At 50.7% G+C, this 19,962-nt stretch overlaps 1 long non-coding RNA gene across 5 annotated transcripts; it reads left to right on the top strand.

The window, feature by feature from the left end:
• Positions 1-3,395: 3,395 nt before the first annotated feature.
• Positions 3,396-19,397, top strand: LOC142483490 (uncharacterized). Of its 5 annotated transcripts, none has more exons than XR_012797354.1 (4): positions 3,396-5,366; positions 15,006-15,190; positions 15,296-15,343; positions 18,168-19,397. It is a non-coding gene; the product is annotated as an uncharacterized LOC142483490 (long non-coding RNA). The 5 variants fall into 5 exon arrangements; XR_012797351.1 differs by having other exon boundaries at positions 17,904-19,397; XR_012797353.1 differs by lacking the exon at positions 18,168-19,397 and adding an exon at positions 16,396-16,761.
• The last annotated feature ends 565 nt before the right edge of the window (positions 19,398-19,962 follow it).

Genomic DNA, 19,962 nt, shown 5'->3' with positions numbered 1-19,962 from the left:
GACACGGGGTGGGATCACCCGGTGGGAGGAGGCCCGAGCAAATAATTATTTATTATTTTGTCCGAATTTGGGCTGGTATTACTCAGTCAAATGTATATCTTAGGGAGCTTCAGACAAACCCGACTATCCCTGTCAGGCTCCAAACCGCGCCCCTGCACTCTTTCTTAAATCTGTCTCAGCGTCTCCCCTCCTGAAACCCCTCTCCTGGCTTCCTGTCACATCCCGCATCTCACACTCAATTCCCCTCCTCACTTTTAAAGCTTTACACTCCTCTGCCCCTCCTCACATCTCAGCCCTATTTTCTTCCTATGCACCATCCCGACTCTTGCGTTGTACCCCCTTTGTATCTAAAGCCCTCTCCCGCCTTAACCCTTTCTCACTGACTGCCCCACACTCTGGGATGACCTTTAAGAGCCACCTTAAGGCACACCGGCTTAAAGAAGCATATGAGTAGCCCCGTGGCTAATACTATACACACGATACATGAAGCTCGGCCCCCTGCAGACGCACTTACCAGAACGCCCTCCTACTGTCTCTGTACATTCTTCCTAACAATTAGATTGTAAGCTCTTCGGAGCAGGGACTCTTCCGAAATGTAACTTTTTGTCTGAAGCACTTATTCCCATGATCTGTTATTTGTATGTAGCCCCCTGTAAGCAGAACGGGCTACTTATCCTTCTATAGGGTGACCAGGTGTCCCGGTTTAGCTGGGACAGTCCCGTTTTTTTAACCCCTGTCCCGTTTTTTTAACCTCTGTCCCGGTTTTTTAGTCTCTGCCCGGCTGCCCTGCATGCTGTAAAATGTTCCGGTTTTTGTGGTTGTTCCGCTTTTGACCATCAGAGCAGGGGGGGCAGCAGAGAGCAGACAAAGCATGGAGGAGAGCAGGGGCCGGGACTAAACTGCGGAGCCTAGCAGTGAGACCCGGAAGTGTCAGTGAGAACTTCCGGTGTCTGCTGCCAGGGCTCAATATGGCTTCCCCACCCATGCAGGTATGGTCCAGAATGGGGGACACAAACACACTCACACAATGGGGGGGGGGGGGGGGGCGGGGGGAGAGAGACAGAGAGGCACAGCATGGGGAGAGGCAGAGAGAGAGAGAGACAGAGAGAGTGGCACAAGCACAGCATGGAGAGAGACAGAGAGAGGCACAGGCACAGGATGGGGAGAGAAGCACAGCATCGGGAGAGGGGCACAGCATGGGAAGAGGGGCACAGAGTGGGGGGGAAGAGAGAGACACAAAGAATGGGGGGAGAGAGACAGAGAAAGGAGGGGAGAGAGAGAGACAGAGAATAGGGAGAGAGAGACAAAGAATGGGGGAGAGAGAGAGAGACAGACAGAGAATGGAGGGGAGAGAGAGACAAGAATAGGGGGTGGAGGGAGAGAGACAGAATGGGGGGGGAGAGCATGGAGGGTAGAAAGAGAGAATGGGGGAGGAGAGAGAGAGAATGGGGGGACAGAGAGCCGAGAATGGGGGGGGGGAGAGAGCCGAGAATGGGGGGGGAGAGAGAGCTGAGAATGGGGGGGAGAGGGGGTGAAGAGAGAGAATGGGGGAGAGAGAATGGGGGGAAGAGAGAGAGAGAATGGGAGAGAGAGATGGAATGGGGGGAAGGGAGGGGGGACAGAATGGGAAGAGAGCATGGGGGGAGGAGAGAGAGAGAGAATGGGGGAGGAGAGAGAGAATGGGGGGTTTCACAGAATTGGAGAAGACACAGAGAATGGGGGAGAGAGACAGAATGGAGGGGAGAGAGAGAGAGACAGACAGAGAATGGGGGGGGGAGAGAGAGACAGACAGAGAATGGGGGGAGAGAGAGAGACAGAGAATGGGGGGAGGAGAGAGACAGAGAATGGGGGGGAGAGAGACAGAAAATGGAGGAGAGACAGAGAATGGGGGAGAGGAGAGGGAGGGAGAGAATGGGGGAGAGGGAGAGAAAGCGAGAGAATGGGGGGAGACACAGAGAATGGGGGAAGACACAGAGAATGGAGGGGAGAGATAGACAGACAGAGAATGGGAGGGGAGAGAGAGACAGAGAATGGGGGGGGGAAAGGCACAGAGAATGGGGTAGAGAGAGAGACACAGAGAATGGGGGGGAGAGAGACAGAAAATGGGGGGGAGAGAGAGAGAATGAGAGGGAGGGGAGAGGGGAGGAGAGAGAAAGGAGAGGGGGGAGAGAGCGAGAGAATGTGGGGGGAAGAGAGAGAGGGGAAGAGAGAGGAGAAGAGAGAGAGAGGGGAGGAGAGAGGGGTGAGAGAGGGGAGGAGAGAGAATGGGGGGAGAGAGAGAGAATGGGGGGAGAGAGAGAGAATGAGGGGAGGGAGAGAGAATGGGGGGAGAGAGAGAGAGAATGAGGGGGGGAAAGGCACAGAGAATGGGGTAGAGAGAGAGACACAGAGAATGGGGGGGAGAGAGAGAGACAGAAAATGGAGGAGAGACACAGAATGAGAGGGAGAGAGGGAGGGGAGAGGAGAGGAGAGAGAAAGGAGAGGGGGGAGAGAGCGAGAGAATGTGGGGGGAAGAGAGAGAGAGGGGAGGAGAGAGGGGTGAGAGAGAGGGGAGGAGAGAGAATGGGGGGAGAGAGAGAGAATGAGGGGAGGGAGAGAGAATGGGGGGAGAGAGAGCGAATGAGGGGCGGGAGAGAGAGAGAGAGAATGGGGGTAGAGAGAGAGTGGGGGGAGGGGGGCGAGAGACAGGGAAGTGTGGAATGAGAATGTAGGGGTGGGGAGAACGAGAATAGAGGAATATGGGGGGAGGGAGAGAGAAAGGGGTGTGTGTGAGAGAAGGGGGGACAGAGCGGGGTAGAGACAAAGGAGAAAGGGCGCAGTTGGTGATATCATTTGTTTTATAAAAAATTTTTATAATGTGTCCCGGTTTTTACTTTTGTAAATCTGGTCACCCTATCCTTCTACTACTGGAGTAAGCCCTGGTAAGGGCAGGCGCCAGTAGTGACCATGGGTTTTTCCCCCTCACCAAGCCCCGCCTCTGTGATAGAGGCAGGCCCCTGGCTCTGTGCAGGCCTAGACAGAGAGGAGGTCCTGCTGACATCATAGGGGGCGGGGCTGTGTCTATTTAGTGGGCTGTCCTGTGGGTGTGTGGGAGAGAGGTCTGAGTGCAGCTCGGGAAGAATACTATTTAATAAGAATAGATATGACACGGCCTTCTCCTGCCGGCTCCTCTTAGTTTTATTTCCCCTTCTGTTATCCATATTCTGTATGTCCGGCTACAGGAAGGGTCAGGAGACAGGGAGGACAGAGGCAGGAGAAACCCACCTGGCTCCGGCCTTGCTTGTCCCTACTAATACAAACATACAACCCTTCACTCAATAACATAGCCCTAATCCCATGTGACAAGGAGGGGTAGGACAGGCACTGCTATCCTTCCTTTGCCATATAGGATGGGATCCCCCCCCCCATGCTGTGACTCCTGTATGGGATGATACACTGGGCGAGATGCTGCAGGAGAGGAGGAAGCAATCAGAGGTCTCTCCCCCTCCCCCTGGGTATCACTGCAGCTTTCTGCCTGTCTGGGAGTCACAGCTCGCAACTATCGTCTGTGCAAGTCTGTATAGTAAAGATGGAGAGATGACCACGTGTCTGGATAATAGTTATTTTGCCCATTACTGCACTGTATGTGTTTGGTGGGGTGGGGGGAGCTGTATTGATGTAAATGTAGGCCATGTTTTTGTTTTTTTAAATACAGGATTGGTACAGCAGGCCAGCGGGGACCCACGGGGACAACCCGAGGACCCCCAGACTCCCACAGGGACCACCTGAGGACCCACGAAGGACACCTGCGGGGAAGAACTGGTGGCCCCACAGCTGTGGGGGCCCCAGCCACCCGAGGGCCCCCCAGACACCCGTGGGAACCACCCGAGGGCCCCTAGACACCTGTGGGAACCACCCGAGGGCCCCTAGACACCTGTGGGAACCACCTGAAAGCTCCCAGACAACCGCGTGGATGCCATTGGTGCCCACGGACACCCGCGGGGACCACCTGGAGGCCCACGGAGCCTAGCGGGGACAACCCGAAGTCCCCCAGACACCGGTGGGCACCTCCCAGAGTGAACTGTGGAACCTGCGGACACCCATCTGGACCACCGGGGACCCCTGCTGGACTGCGGTATTAATCCTGTGTGTAAAAAAAATAATGGTTTTATGAATATTGTAATGGTTTATTAGGGACCTAGGAGTGGATAGTGAGGCTGTTATGTGTATTTTTGTTTATTGTGGGTAGTGGGGGTGGGTGAATGGGGTATTGGCCCCAAGGAAGTGTGTTTAGGCCTACCGGGTGGGGGGGTAGCGGGAGGGATTAACCCCTTCATTACCTTAGCGGTATTATCTGCTAAGGTAAAGAAGAGGTTAAGTCATCCCGCAACCCCCTGGCAAGGCCTAAATACCCACCCAGGGCCAAATACCACCTTCACCCACCCCCGCTACCCGCAATAAGCCTGGCACGGGTATATAACCCCTTCATTGCCTTGGCGGTAATGAAGTTGCCTGTAAATGCATTTTTTATGCATGGGATTCATGCCGGGGGTCTCTGGTGCTGATATTAATGGATATCAGCTCTGGGACACATGCATTTTATTTTCATCGCAGCTTCACCCCACCTTCTTGACAACTTTTGTGGTGGGACAATTTGGAGAAGAAACAGCAATTTTAAAGTGGCGATCAGCCGCAATAAGCTGATCAGGGCTTATAGAATTGAGCGTGTTTGAAAAACTGGCGATCAGTGCCGAAAAGTGGCTTATCACCGCGCGTCTGCCGATTTGTAATTTTTATTTATTTATTTCTTTTTTGGCAAAAAAACCTGTAATTTTTGCTCTTATCGCCAGCTTCTCTGGGCTTACTGAATCGCTGTAGGCTTTTTTGGCGATAAGCTGGTGATAAGTGTCTTATCGCTGCTTACTGCATGAGGGCAAAATTGAAGCGTTTCATTCCGTTAGGAACTTTATCTTTACTTTGATAAAGTTCCTAACGGAATGAAACGCGTCAGAGAAGGTGAATCTCTGTGATGTCCAGCACCAAGATTTGAATAAATATTGATTTTAATTCATCTATGGCTGAGTTCCTTCGTTTGCAGTGACCGCCGAAGTTTTCTTCAATTTTGCTGATTCTACCCTCACGGCTGGGGCGCGCTAAGGATCCCCTGCACTACGGAGCAGACGCCACGATACCCCCTCCCCTTGCAGTCACGGGGTTAGCCGGCATTCGTGATGCGTCCTGTGTAATCTTCCCGGACTCACCAGGCTGGCGACGGCGATGACGTCATTCGGAGGCGCCGCACACGTGGAGTAATGCCGGGAGTTCAACGGAGCAAGCAGTGAAGACACCAGGCGGGTTAAGGGCAGCAGGCATCGGTTGGCTTATACGTGAGTACAGGAGAGGAGTTTCTAAACAAAGCTTCTCATCCTGTCTCCTTACGAACCCCTGCACAACGGCCCCCCCCCCTAAGGTTTATAAGTCTGCATAATTGTTGCTTCAATTATATATTCAACGCTTCATATATTGATTGCAGTGGGATCACTTTCTTTCTTTTTTCCACCAAGTTTCAAAGTATACCAAGGTGCAGCATTTGACCCATATCTACATATACACTTTTTAGAGCACCGAACATCATGGGGTTTACTCCCCTTATTCTATATACTGCATGAGGGCCTTAGGGAGTATTTGTTCCTATAAAGCAGGGGTGGGGAACGTCCGGCCCGCGAAAATCATTTGGTCCGGCCCCCGGGAAGCAAGCCTGCAAGAATGGTTTAAACAAAAAAAACTCCCCCTCTCCTGATTGGCTGCCCGTGCTGTCACTCTGCCAAGATTTGTTTTTTGGCCCACCTATTCATACATGGAGCAAGTGTAGGGTGCAAGCCGGGCCTCCCCTTCCCTCAGCACTGCCCCCCTCCCTTCTCTCCTCCAGTAATGCCGGGCCTCCCCTTCCCTCAGCACTGCCCCCCTCCCTTCTCTCCTCCAGTAATGCCGGGCCTCCCCTTCCCTCAGCACTGCCCCCCTCCCTTCTCTCCTCCAGTATTGCCGGGCCTCCTCTTCCCTCAGCACCGCCCCCCTCCCTTCTCTCCTCCAGTAATGCCGGGCCTCCCCTTCCCTCAGCACTGCCCCCCTCCCTTATCTCCTCCAGTAATGCCGGGCCTCCCCTTCCCTCAGCACCGCCCCCCTCCCTTCTCTCCTCCAGTAATGCCGGGCCTCCCCTTCCCTCAGCACCGCCCCCCTCCCTTCTCTCCTCCAGTAATGCCGGGCCTCCCCTTCCCTCAGCACTGCCCCCCTCCCTTCTCTCCTCCAGTAATGCCGGGCCTCCCCTTCCCTCAGCACCGCCCCCCTCCCTTATCTCCTCCAGTAATGCCGGGCCTCCCCTTCCCTCAGCACCGCCCCCCTCCCTTCTCTCCTCCAGTAATGCCGGGCCTCCCCTTCCCTCAGCACTGCACCTCTCCCTTCTCTCCTCCAGTAATGCCGGGCCTCCCCTTCCCTCAGCACTGCCCCCCTCCCTTCTCTCCTCCAGTAATGCCGGGCCTCCCCTTCCCTCAGCACTGCCCCCCTCCCTTCTCTCCTCCAGTAATGCCGGGCTCCTTAGGCTCCGCCCCTGTGTCCCTCCCTTTAGGCTCCGCCCCTGCCAGTCTCATCTGCACTGGCTACCTATGCAGCTCCAGCAGCCCATCCACGGGCCCCAGGTAACCCACATGCCCCCTTATAGCCCCTCCCAGACACCTTACCCACCCCAAGGGGGGAAAGGCCTTATTTTTGAGTGTGTTTGCAGAGGTGGGCTTATTGTGTGTGTGTCACTGTGTGTCACTGTGTGTGTGTCACTGCGTGTGTGTGTGTGTGTCACTGTCTGTGTGTGTGTGTCTCACTGTCTCTGTGTGTCTCACTGTCTCTGTGTGTGTGTGTGTGTCACTGTCACTGTGTGTGTTACTGTGTGTGTGTGTCACTATCTGTGTGTGGCAGCAGCCGCCTGAGGTGATGAAGGACCTGAGTATCACCAGAGCGGCTCAGGTAAGCAGCGCTCCGGGGGGGACAGGGTATAAGAGGAGTGGGGCTTGGGGGATGGGGGGGAGGGGGTATAAGAGGCTTGGGGGATAGAAGAACGAGTCTGCGGAGGGAGAAACACCTCACTACCGTCTCTCCTCCTCCCCACACCGGGCAGCAGCTGCGGAGGAGAGCACCTGCTCCGCAGTGCCGCAGTGTAAGAGGAGAGGGAGCTATGCAGGGCCCTGACAGGGGAAGGGCAGGAGGGCCATGGGACACCACAAGGCCTGATGCCTAATCCCAGCATCATTGGTCTCCTTGACTTCAATACATGTTGTATGATTAACTTTTGCAGACACCACCCCCCCCAATGATCTGTGCCCCATAAAATGACTCAGTGTGATCTAAGCTGTCAGACCGTCCCTCATGCATCTCAAATTGCCACTTCTTGCAGCTGATTGTCATTCTTGTTTAGAGAGTGTCTGAAAGTGAGTGAGAGAGTGTGTATGAGTGAGAGGGTCTGAGAGTGTGTGATTTCCCACCCCCCCTGCTCCGATTTGTGTGTGTGAGAGAATACAGACACCAACCCACAATCAGTCATACAGTAGTCACCCACCACCCAAGTGTCAGTCAGTCACCCAAGTGTCAATCAGTCAGTCACCCAAGTGTCAGTCAGTCAGTCAGTCAGTCACACAAGTGTCAGTCAGTCACCCAAGTGTCAGTCAGTCACCCAAGTGTCAGTCAATCAGTCACACAAGTGTCAGTCAGTCAGTCACACAAGTGTCAGTCAGTCAGTCACCCAAGTGTCAGTCAGTCAGTCAGTCACACAAGTGTCAGTCAGTCACCCAAGTGGCAGTCAGTCACCCAAGTGTCAGTCAGTCAGTCACACAAGTGTCAGTCAGTCAGTCAGTCACCCAAGTGTCAGTCAGTCAGTCACACAAGTGTCAGTCAGTCACACAAGTGCCAGTCAATCAGTCACCCAAGTGTCAGTCAGTCAGTCACACAAGTGTCAGTCAGTCAGTCACACAAGTGTCAGTCAGTCAGTCACTCGTGTCAGTCAGTCAGTCACCCAAGTGTCAGTCAGTCAGTCACCCAAGTGTCAGTCAGTCTGTCAGTCACACAAGTGTCAGTCAGTCAGTCATCCAAACCTGGAAAACCAGTTGCGAGTTGCAACATCATCAATACCAGCTAACATCACACGCCTCACCAAAGAGAAGCAGTTCCAGTTAATTGAATGTTTGACCAAATATAGCAGGCTAATTTTTAAGTTGATCATTTTGTATGGCCCGCGAATGATGTTATAAATATCCAAATGGCCCTTGGCAGAAAAAAGGTTCCCCACCCCTGCTATAAAGTACACCAAGTTTGGCATAGGATTTGGATGTCAGGGTATCAATGTGCAACCCAAATGTTAAATGGGAGTTGAACTATATGCCCAGATATTTCAAACCAGTAACAGGGGCTAGGATGGTATTAGAGTTGGTTTTTATCTGAAGCTCTGTCATTGGAAGCGTTAGCAATTTAGCTCTGGTCCCAAATACCATTGTTACAGTCTTGTCAGTGTTTAAAATCAGTTTGTTTTAGGAAATCCAGTTTCAAGTCTCAAAAAATCAGATTGAAGTATGTGTTCAAGGTCAGAGAGGCGAGGGCTGCGTGCATATAGGATAAGATCTAAGGCCTCTCACAATAACCCGTTAGGAATATTAATTCCTCATCTATCCGACATAAGTATAAAATATAGTCTACCAAGACCCCTAATACAGAGTTACCCACCTTATACGGGATCAGCTGCCAGACGAGTATAGTAAATGTATCTTATTTCTTTTGCCACTGGAGGGCAGCGTGGAGTTACACGGAGTGGCGCCCGTAAGGACGACGTGCCAGTTAGGCGGAAGGAGAAGCGCACACACTTTTATGTGAAACGGATATATTTGGGGAGGGATTTAGTAGTCTGAGTAAGAAAATTAACCATTTAAATATGCACAGATTTAATCCCACTTTTGGAAATTAGGGATGTTGCCTAAAAGTTTGAGAATGCATAGAGTGCCACCCATGGGCTTTAATGAAGCAGCATTTGTGGGCTAAAGGGAACAGCATTCTGTATAAAGGTATTTTGGACTCGATATAAATAATTGATGCCAAAAACTAATATTACACTGGCGACACACTTTATTCGAGCTCGGCTAGTCCCACGAATTCGGGTATACCCGGGTGTATTGAGGTTTGTGACTGTTTTCTGCCCGAGTGCATTGAGGTATTTTCTAGGCAGGGATTGAAGCATTTTATTCCCGCTGGCTGCAATACTGCACAGTATATATATATATACTGCATTACAATTCATGAATTTATGCCATCTGGTAGACACGCGAAGCATTGCAGCCTATTAAATCCTAATCATTATCATTTAACAGATCAGCCGCCCGTCAGCCAGGCATGAACCCAGGCTGGGAAGGCAAACGCAACGGAGCTTGTCAGAGGTGAGGAGCGGCGTATTCCAGGTATCTGCCAGGTACATACTGGGTATTTCCTCGAATAAAGTGTGTCGGTGCAGTAAGTAAATTGAGAATGGAAAAATCTTCAACACAAACGTACAGAATGTGATATTCTGAGAGATCTGACAGATGTTATCAAATCCCACAATGAATATATAAAAAATGTCTGTATAGAACGAGTCAAACAAGAATATGCCAATAAAACGTTTAATTGGGAGATACAGGGGCCACAATTCAGGTCATTTAGCTGAAAGAAGAGAAGCCGGTCAGCCAGTAGAGCAGGTCAGCCGGTCAGCCAGAAGAGCAGGTCAGCCGTTCAGCCAGTAGAGCAGGTCAGCCGGTAGAGCAGGTCAGCCGGTCAGCTCTGAGATCAGCATTACTTATATCCCCTAAACGTTGTCCCCTGCATGTAATGCTCCAACACAGCCTACACTGCATATACTGTACCTGAGATACTTAACCCTTTCTTTTCGCTCGACTCTAATCTGAATGATTTGCTAATTGGTTTGTAATTAGAGAGATATTTGTAGCAGAATCCCATGTATGTTCTTTTTACCTTTTTAGATACCGTTTTGTGTAATAAAAGATATGAGATCAGAGGGGCTTCCTGTTTGCACTCGTGTTTTGGCAGAAGTGTATATGTGACCCTATAAATCTCCCTCACACCCGGGCTTGGCAGCGTGACACTAGTGCAGCGTCCTGGGGAAGAATCACTGAGCTGTTAGCAATAGATACAACGGACAGAAAAGACACTACACATAGGTTTGATTAAAGAGAGTATTTTATTTAAATAATTAATCTCTTTGCTGGGAGGGGCCTGCAGCACATTGCGGAGCGATATAGTAACACGCAGAGCAATGCACTGCAGGCCCCTCCGGCAGCGAAGGGGTGAAGACCAATGCAGGGTGTATAAAGATCTCACTGATAATTCATGCACAAAGGGCAGTTTGTTGCTGTGATCCAGAGGAAGGCGAAACATAACCCCTGCTGTGCAATGGGGGAAAAAAATTCCTTCCTGACCCCATTAAATGGCGATCGGATGGTCCCTGGATCACTGCGCAGTGAGATCAGATGGAGCAGCACAGATCAGCGTTGTTATACACAGGGGCACACTCAGTATATAGAGATGCGGGTGATGGGGCCCTTGTGCCCCTGTGTATAACTCACCTGCTCCCCCATCCCCCTGCATATCTATCCCATTCGCCCCTTTTCCTCCCGCATACCTCGCAGGGCCGGCCGTCCATTAGGCGGTCGCCTAGCGCGCAGAGGTCCTAGGGGCGCATTAATAATCATTATTATTTTTTCCTCTTATTATTTCTAATTTATTTATCTTTTTTTTTAAATTATTCTTTTTTTTATCCAGTATTTTGGCGCCCTTTTATTTTTATTTTGTGTCGCGCTGGGGTGCGGTCGCACCCCCTGCAGCCCCGATAGCTACGCCACTGTTTATTTTATTATTTTATTTATCTTATTATTTTTTATACAACTGGGGCACAAATTTTAAGTTTCGCCTCGGGCGCATGAAACCCGTGCTCCGGCCCTGCTCCTTGTTCTCTCTCTCCCTCTCACGCCCAATATCCCTATCTCCCTCTACTACCTGCCCCTCCCGCAGCCTTCCTGATCTTATCTGCCTCTCCTGCGGTCAAACCAACTTCTCAGGGCCCCTAGAATACCCCTGTATCTACGCCCTGGCTCCTCTGCTACCTGCTCCTGGCTTCTTCTCCGCCTAAAAAAGGTGAAGCAGCAGATCTGTCCGCACCTCTCGTATTCTCCTACCTGCTCCCGGGGTCTTCTCCGCCTAAAAAAGGTGAAGCAGCAGATCCGGCCACACCTGTCGTATGCTCCTTGGTCATCGTACACCACGTCTGCGTCATCGGCCGCCTTGTAGCCCACCTCATTGTTCCACTTGACGCCCGCTTTGTCGTATGCCTCGTCGTCCGCCTCGTAGCCCGCCTCGTCGTCTGGTGGCACAAAGGGCACCACCTTCGTGCGTGTCCTGATCTGCAGGAGACATGACGTGTTTGTAACCAGGGACAGTGATACTCTGTATCGCAAGAGCTCCTGTGCCACTTATACCCCATCCCCAATACCACGTTATACCGCCCTCCACAGGGCAAAAACCCGTTATACCCACCTCCCCAGGCCCAGTACCCAGTTATACAACCCTCCCAAGGCCCAGTACCCGTTATACCCACCTCACCAGGCCCAGTAGCCATTATATACCCCTCCCCAGAAGGTCATGTTTCTATTTATCAAAAATACATTGAGTTACCTCTGGTTTTCAGGCATGTCCTGGGGGAGTAATCACAGAGACACAGAAACGTCGCTGAGTTTGGTGAGTAACTCCCTTAACCTCTCAGCAGTTGAATTCCCCATTAGGCGCTTAGCACGTTAAAAACAAGCGTTGCTATTTCTCTGCATGAAGTTGCAGGTAATTGGAAGAGTTACACAGTGACGGCTATTTCATCACTCACCTTCTTCCCCCAAAACGGTCTTTTCTGTCTTATTTCCGGCTTCACATCGGATATCCATATCCATTCTTGGCCTCTGATCTGTATGCAGGACAATGCTTTAAGACAGGGTTGCACAACCTTTTCCCCCTGCTCCCCCCTCCACCTTCCCCACCTTGTCTCCGACGTTCTGATGTAACGACGTCATGTGATATCACGTTGCTATGGCAATGCTATATCATGTGACGCCACGTTGCTGTCGCCAGAAGCCGCCGGAGACAAGGAAAGGGAACTTACAGAGGCCTTGCGCGCGATCTCCGGCATTTAATTTAAATGCTGTGGGGAAGAGCGAGGGGCCTCTGTAAGCGCCGAGCCCCTCCTCCCAAGAAAATGTCGTGCCCCTCGATTTGCGCACCCCTGCTTTAAGAGATATTCTGGGACCCTCCAACTCCTCCATCGGACCCTTCCTCATATTGACTGACCTTGCAGTGCTCTGCACTGACTTGCACTGACCTGCTATGGTGCCTCTCAAAATACCATGCTAACTCATTCTGAACATACATGTGTCCTTTCTACATGTTACTCAGCTTGTATGGGCCACAGACAGCTTTCCCGGGGTCCAGGACTAGTTTCCACCGGAGACACTCACCCATGGGTCGGCGACTTTGCGAGAACCCACCCCCCCCCCCAACCTGTTTTCTCTTGCACTGCCATAGACAACAACATTTCGGCCTGCTGGTCTTTCTCAGGTAAAGTGGCTAAACCCACTAAATCCAGCAAAGAAAGGCCAGCAGCCGAAACATTGTAGTCTGTGGCACAATAAATTATCTTTTTTTATTCAAATCCGTGTGCCCTTTCCCATCAATCATATTGTATCCATTGGACGAAATGCCGGTCTTCCCTGAGACTAAGGGGCACCGGTAAAAGTATCACTACTTATTGTTTTTTTTTGGGTTTGCAGCAAATCCCCATCATTTTTGCGTTCTCTTGCTCTGCCCCAATCTGACACACCACCTTGCTCTCTCACCCCCCTCTTAGACTCCCCCGTCACCCTTTCCTTCCTCAAAGGTTGTCCTTTAATCAGATCTTACCCAAATTGTCTCCATCTCCCTTGGAAATGTTCTGTCTTTAAGCTGTGCGGCTCCTCTTGATCCGAACTTTCTTAGCTTTAGGTTTCGGCTCCGAGGGTCTAAAAAATAAGCGACTCCGAAAAGATGTGAAATATGCGCACGGGTCCTAATGGGGCACTGAGGGGGAGACTTAAATACTAGTAAATATAATCTACTGTGCTAACAAATATAATCTATTAACTAACAAATATAACTTATTAAACTAAGAAATATAATTTATTAAACTAACAAATATAACTTATTAAACTAAGAAATATAACTTATTCAACTAAGAAATATAATTTATTAAACTTAGAAATATAATCTATTAAACTAAATAAATATCTATTCAACTAAATAAATATCTATTCAACTAAATAAATATAATCTATTTAAAAACAATACAATAAAAAGCTGGAGAAAAGATACGTCAACCAAGCCACAGATGTGATGCCAATGAGCGTTGAACTCCTTGCAGATCCACCGTCAGCTGGTTGTGGCAGAAAGTGGTGACATACAGTAGAACAGAGTGGTTGAGCTGTAACCACGGCAGTCAGGTCAGAAATCAACACAATATTTTTTGAAATTTAGAATGAGAATGTTCAGTATGTCACATTCTGGGCTCAGACTCTGAGCCCTGTCACATGTTAGCAGCTTGTGATAATAGAAGGTATCCATATACTGGGATGTGATAAGCTACATGAAGGTCATTTTATACTGGGTCCCATAACCTGCTTTATATGTAGTATCATTTTACACTAATTAGTAGAGATGTTACATTTTGAAAAATAGCACTTCTGGCGGCATTGTTCATTTTCTCTACAAATGATAAATGAAAAAGTTGGATAAAACGTTATATGTGTGTGTGAGCGCGCAATATATATAGAGGTATCAGTACCGTGTTAGCCGAGCTTCAATAATCAAAAAATAAATAGATGATACCGTTCTGTGGCTAACGAAATGCTTTTATTTGTGCGAGATTTCGAGATACACTGATCTCTTCTTCCGGCGATGTTACAATGAATGAAGCAAGCAAAAGGTATACTTAAAAACAGTGTCTCTTGGAATGTTATCTGTGCTGGTCCTTCCCCCAGTGTGGATGTGTTTTATGCCTAGAGGTGTCAAAAGGTTCCTGAAAGCAAGTGATGAAAGAGTGTGTATGTGTATCAGTGTGAATGAAAATGAATGGAGAGCCCACAGTATATACAGTGCTTTACAAAAGGTGTGTGTGGAGTGGGAGTGGATATAAATGGTGTGGGTGGGTGTGGAAATGTGAGAGTTTGTAGCACAACTAAAAGTGTGTGTGGATACTTTGTGGTCCCTATTGGTGTATAGGGATGGAAAAACAGTATTTGTATGTGTAAAAGACAGCTGTGTGTGCATACATATAGCACAGTATGTTAAATTATGCCGCGGGGTCATGTGACGTCACCCTCGTCAAATGCCGCTGCAGGTCACGTGACGCCGCATCAAGGTAAGGGGGGGCGCGAGCACCAGCAGAGGGAAGGCAGGGGGGCGAGCTGCAAAAGTTTGTGCTCCCCTGGTATAACCAATAAATAATATAGCTGATATAGCAATTTGGTTGTGGCTAGAGAGAGATTATAATGGCAGTGAGAATTAGTGGTCAGAATTAATAACAGTGCAATTACTAAAAAGTAGCTGTAATAAAATAATAATAAACACTATGCCTAAACACAATAAAAATCCAGAAACCTAGCTCTAATAGCTATGTTATAACTCAATCATAAAAGGATCCAATTCGGGCATCCTCTGGAGCCCTGGCAGCTCTCTTCAGGGAAACAACCACCTCCTCGATAGATATCTAAACAAAAAAAAAGAAGAGAAAGCGCCCGCTCCATGTGTAAATTCGGTTTAACAATTTCATTTCCTGGACAAGATAAAAATAGCAAACTCACAAACATCCGTTTGGTAAAAGCATTGTGTGAGACAGGCTCGTGCTCCGTGGTAATCCGGTGGTCAATCCGCAGCTCCAGAGTTTGGACGATGACCGGGAAACTCGATAGGCTGCGCCCCTCGCAGTGTGGTCCTCCGGCAATCTGTGGTATGTTGTGGTTCCACTGTAAATCCGGTGTCTCGTCTTGGTCGCGTACCAACTTCCCTTCCGGCGTCAGGACGTATAGTGTGGCAATAGCAACGAGAAGAAAGTACTGAGGTGGGTTTGGATCCCCCTCGGTTATTTCTTGTTTTATTAATAAATAATTTACTATATTTTAATCTCTGGTGCGCATTGTGTGCATTTTTCTTCTTGTCTGCACAGTGCTTCAGATGCTGCATCTGAAAAAATGCCGGTGGATCGGGATGTGAGGTAGGGAAGTGACGTCCGCGCCGGAATGTCATTGCCACGCCTCCATATATTTATTGCCACGCCCCCAATCGCACCCGCTGCATACCCTGCAAAGCCATAAAAAGCTCAGGCTTCAGCAAGTGTATTGCAGCGTGTGTGCCTTCCCTCCGTCTGAAATACTATAGACGCAGCCTTATCGACGCTTACTAAATAGGCCCGTGTCTCTCTCTCTGTGTCTCTGTCTCTCTCTGTGTCTCTGTCTCTCTCTGTGTGTCTCTGTCTCTCTCTGTGTGTCTCTGTCTCTCACTGTGTGTCTCTCTGTGTCTCTGTCTCTCTCTGTGTGTCTCTGTCTCTCTCTGTGTGTCTCTGTCTCTCTCTGTGTGTCTCTGTCTCTCTGTGTGTCTCTCTGTGTCTCTCTCTCTCTCTCTCTGTGTCTCTGTCTCTCTCTGTGTGTCTCTGTCTCTCTCTGTGTGTCTCTGTCTCTCTCTGTGTGTCTCTCTGTGTCTCTGTCTCTCTGTGTCTCTGTCTCTCTGTGTGTCTCTGTTTCTCTCTGTGTGTCTCTGTTTCTCTCTGTGTGTCTCTGTCTCTCTCTGTGTGTCTCTGTTTCTCTCTGTGTGTCTCTGTGTGTGTCTCTGTATCTCTGTCTCTCTCTGTGTCTCTGTGTGTGTCTCTGTGTCTCTCAAATCAAATCAGCTTGATTGGCATGTCAAAAGAACATTTCAGTATTGCCAAAGCGTGAGTAATAGGGGGTGTGGGACAATGATTACACGAATACTAGGGGGTACGGTATAATGGTTATACAGTATATTACTTTTGTCTCTCTCTCTCTCTCTCTCTCTCTCTCTCTCTGTGTGTCTGTCTCTCTCTCTCTGTGTCTCTCTCTCCCTATGTCCCTCTCTCTGTCTCTCTCTCATTCTCTGTCTCTCTCTCTGTGTCTCTCTCTCATTCTCTGTCTCTCTCTCTCATTCTCTGTCTCTCTCTCTCATTCTCTGTCTCTCTCTCATTCTCTGTCTCTCTCTCATTCTCTGTCTCTCTCTCATTCTCTGTCTCTCTCTCTCATCCCTGTATGATAGGTATGTTCCAACTCAATTTTTTGCTCTTCTTTTCCGTTTGAGAGGAGGGAGTCCCTCACCTCTTCAGCCACACACCAGGAACGCTGGATTGCTTTCAGACGCTCGGAGAGGCGGATACAGTCGTGGATTGCACGATTTCTCGCCCCCTCCCTGCCTTTCACGCCCCCTCCCTGCCTTTCACGCCCCCTCCCTGCCTTTCATGCCCCCCTCCCTGCCTTTCACGCCCCCACCCCCCTCCCTGCCTTCCACGCCCCCAACCCCTTCCCTGCCTTTCACGCCCCACCTCCCTGCTTTCACGCCCCCCCCTCCCTGCCTTTCACGCCCCCCCTCCCTGCCTTTCACACCCCCCTCCCTGCCTTTCACACCCCCACCCCCCTCCCTGCCTTTCACGCCCCCACCCCCCTCCCTGCCTTTCACGCCCCTACCCCCCTCCCTGCCTTTCCACCCCCCTCCCTGCCTTTCACACCCCTACCCCCCTCCCTGCCTTTCACGCCCCTACCCCCCTCCCTGCCTTTCCACCCCCCTCCCTGCCTTTCCACCCCCACCCCCCTCCTGCCTTTCACGCCCCCTCCCTGCCTTTCCATCCCCCTCCCTGCCTTTCACGCCCCCACCCCCTCCCTGCTTTTCCACCCCCCACCCTGCCTTTCACGCCCCCCCTGCCTTTCACGCCCCCACCCCCCTCCCTTCTTTTCACGCCCCCCGTCCCCTCCCTGCCTTTCACGCCCCCCTCCCTGCCTTTCACGCCCCCTCCCCGCCTTTCACGCCCCCCTCCCTGCCTTTCACGCCCCCGTCCCCTCCCTGCATTTCACGCCCCCGTCCCCTCCCTGCCTTTCACGCCCCCATCCCCTCCCTGCCTTTTACGCCCCCGTCCCCTGCCTGCCTTTATCGCCCCCGTCCCCTCCCTACCTTTAACGCCCCCCCCTCCCTGCCTTTCACGCCCCCGTCCCCTCCCTGCCTTTCACGCCCCGTCCCCTCCCTGCCTTTAACGCACCCGTCCCCCCCTCCCTGCCTTTCACGCCCCCACCCCCTCCCTGCCTTTCACGCCCCCACCCCCTCCCTGCCTTTCACGCCCCCACCCCCTCCCTGGCTTTCACGCCCCCACCCCCCTCCCTGCCTTTCACGCCCCCACCCCCCTCCTTGCCTTTCACGCCCCCCCTCCCTGCCTTTCACGCCCCCCCTCCATGCCTTTCACGCCCCGTCCCCTCCCTGCCTTTAACGCACCCGTCCCCCCCCCCTCCCTGCCTTTCACGCCCCCACCCCCCTCCCTGCCTTTCACGCCCCCACCCCCTCCCTGCCTTTCACGCCCCCACCCCCCTCCTTGCCTTTCACGCCCCCCCTCCCTGCCTTTCACGCCCCCCTCCATGCCTTTCACGCCCCCCCTCCCTGACTTTCACATGGAAATGTATTTTATTACACATCATTTTGCCATGGCACTGCTCCCTCGGCATTGAAGTAATCTTTGAACGAATCTCGGATACATTTTGCCATTTTCCCTGTTACATTATTAGCTTTATTTCGACGGAGAGAACAAGTAATTACATCTTCAGAATCGATAACAGAAGAATCAACAGACCCTTCTAAATCGATGACCACATTGTGAAGTACAGTGACACATTTCCCAATATGTTTGGCATTTGGCACAGATGTTTCTATAGATTTTAAGAGTATTCTCCATTTTCCTGACATGATACCGAATGCACATTCAACACAACGTTGAGCCCTAGATAGTCTGTAGTTGTAAATTTCGGCCTCTTTTGATAACGATTTTCTAGGATACGGCTTCATGAGGTACTTCAGCAACGGGTAGGCCTCATCTGCTACGAGTACATGAGGCATCTTGTCCCGGTTACTTGATGGCAATGTTTTGTCAGCTGGAAACACAAGTTTTTTTTGTTCGATTAACTTGAGCGGTGAGGATGCTCTGAACACACCACCATCGCTTTGCTTCCCATATACTCCGACGTCAATCGCAATAAAACGACATTTGGCATCAGCAACAGCTTGCAAAACTATCGAATGAAAATGTTTGTACAGTAATTGTAGAACATTGACCCTGACTTTGCTGGGAGTTTTATTCGAATATGCTTGCCATCGATAAATTAGTCTGAACAGGAGTAATTTTTCCCTCTATTTTTTTAACAATATAATCAAATGTTGTTATAGACATTCACATATACTGTATTCAAAGAATTTACGTGCATGCAAGCGAAGCATGGGATATAAGGTTGCAAATTCTCCAAGTGTCTCACGCTGGACATTTATATCATGGACATTTGTTGTCCTGCCACCCAAAAGTTAACTTCTGAGATACACATTATCCAATAAAAAAAACATGCAGAGCTCTTTAGACAATGCCATTATACACTACAAGTGGACAATCTGGAATTGATGGCTTTGGACGTCACGTTGATGTAGAAGGTGGTTAAGGTCCCTCTGAGTTCGAAGATCTTCTTGGAGGGCCTGGATGGTCAACTGCAGGTACTATAACAAAGGGGGGAAATAACATATGAATGTTGTAATGAAGCTAACAATTTACAGAGTTCTGTACAAAGATGACAAAAGTTAAATGAAAGAGGAGACACCGACAAAAAGACCCAGAATGGAGGCCACCGAGGAGGCCCGATTCAGCAGCAGCGACCCACCGGCAATGAGTTCTTACCAGCCTCACCCCCCTGTCTGCCTTCCCTTTTACCTAATACCACCCTCTGCCTCTGCCTACTTCCCCATGCTGGAAAAGTGCTGGTATCCAGGAACCTTGCCCATGCTGTACCCTGGGCTGTCTCACTCTGCCTCTGCCCACTCAGGGTATTTGAGTCCAGACACACTCAGGTCTCAGCAGTTCCCCTCACCAGACGTGTCCCCCATGGACTCCTCTGCCCTGCTACAGGCCCTTAAACAGGTGCCCATGCTGGGTCCTGAGCTCAAGGACTGACTCCAGAAAGGAGAATAACAGCAGCACTTCCAACAAAGAGGGACAAGTGCCTATCTGGGTGCCCCCTTCACATCCCCCTCCCCCTGCACCTCACATCACCCCCCCCCCTTGCACATCAACCCCCTGTTCCCTTGCACATCACCCCCCCTTGAACATCAACCCCCCCTTGCACATCAACCACCCCCCTTCCCTTGCATATCACCCCCCTTGCACATCAACCACCCCCCTTCCCTTGCATATCACCCCCCTTGCACATCAACCCCCCTTCCCTTGCACATCAACCCCCCTTCCCTTGCACATCAACCCCCCTTCCCTTGCACATCATCCCCCTTTGCACATCAACCACCCCCCTTCCCTTGCACATCAACCCCTCCTTCCACATCAACCCCCCTTGCACATCAACCACCCCCCTTCCCTTGCACATCAACCCCCCCTTCCACATGAACCCCCCTTCCCTTGCACATCAAACCCCCTCTTCCCTTGCACATCAACCACCCCCCTTGCACATCAACCCCCCCTTCCCTTGCACATCAACCCCCCCTTGCACATCAACCCCCCCCCCCTTGCACATCACCCCCCCCCTTCCCTTTCACATCAACCCCCCCTTGAACATCAACCCCCCCTTGCACATCAAC

Source organism: Ascaphus truei, unplaced genomic scaffold, assembly GCF_040206685.1.
Source record: "Ascaphus truei isolate aAscTru1 unplaced genomic scaffold, aAscTru1.hap1 HAP1_SCAFFOLD_3285, whole genome shotgun sequence".
Lineage (NCBI taxonomy): Eukaryota > Metazoa > Chordata > Amphibia > Anura > Ascaphidae > Ascaphus > Ascaphus truei.
Note: the sequence above shows the minus strand (reverse complement) of the source record. Positions and strands in the feature narration are given on the sequence as shown.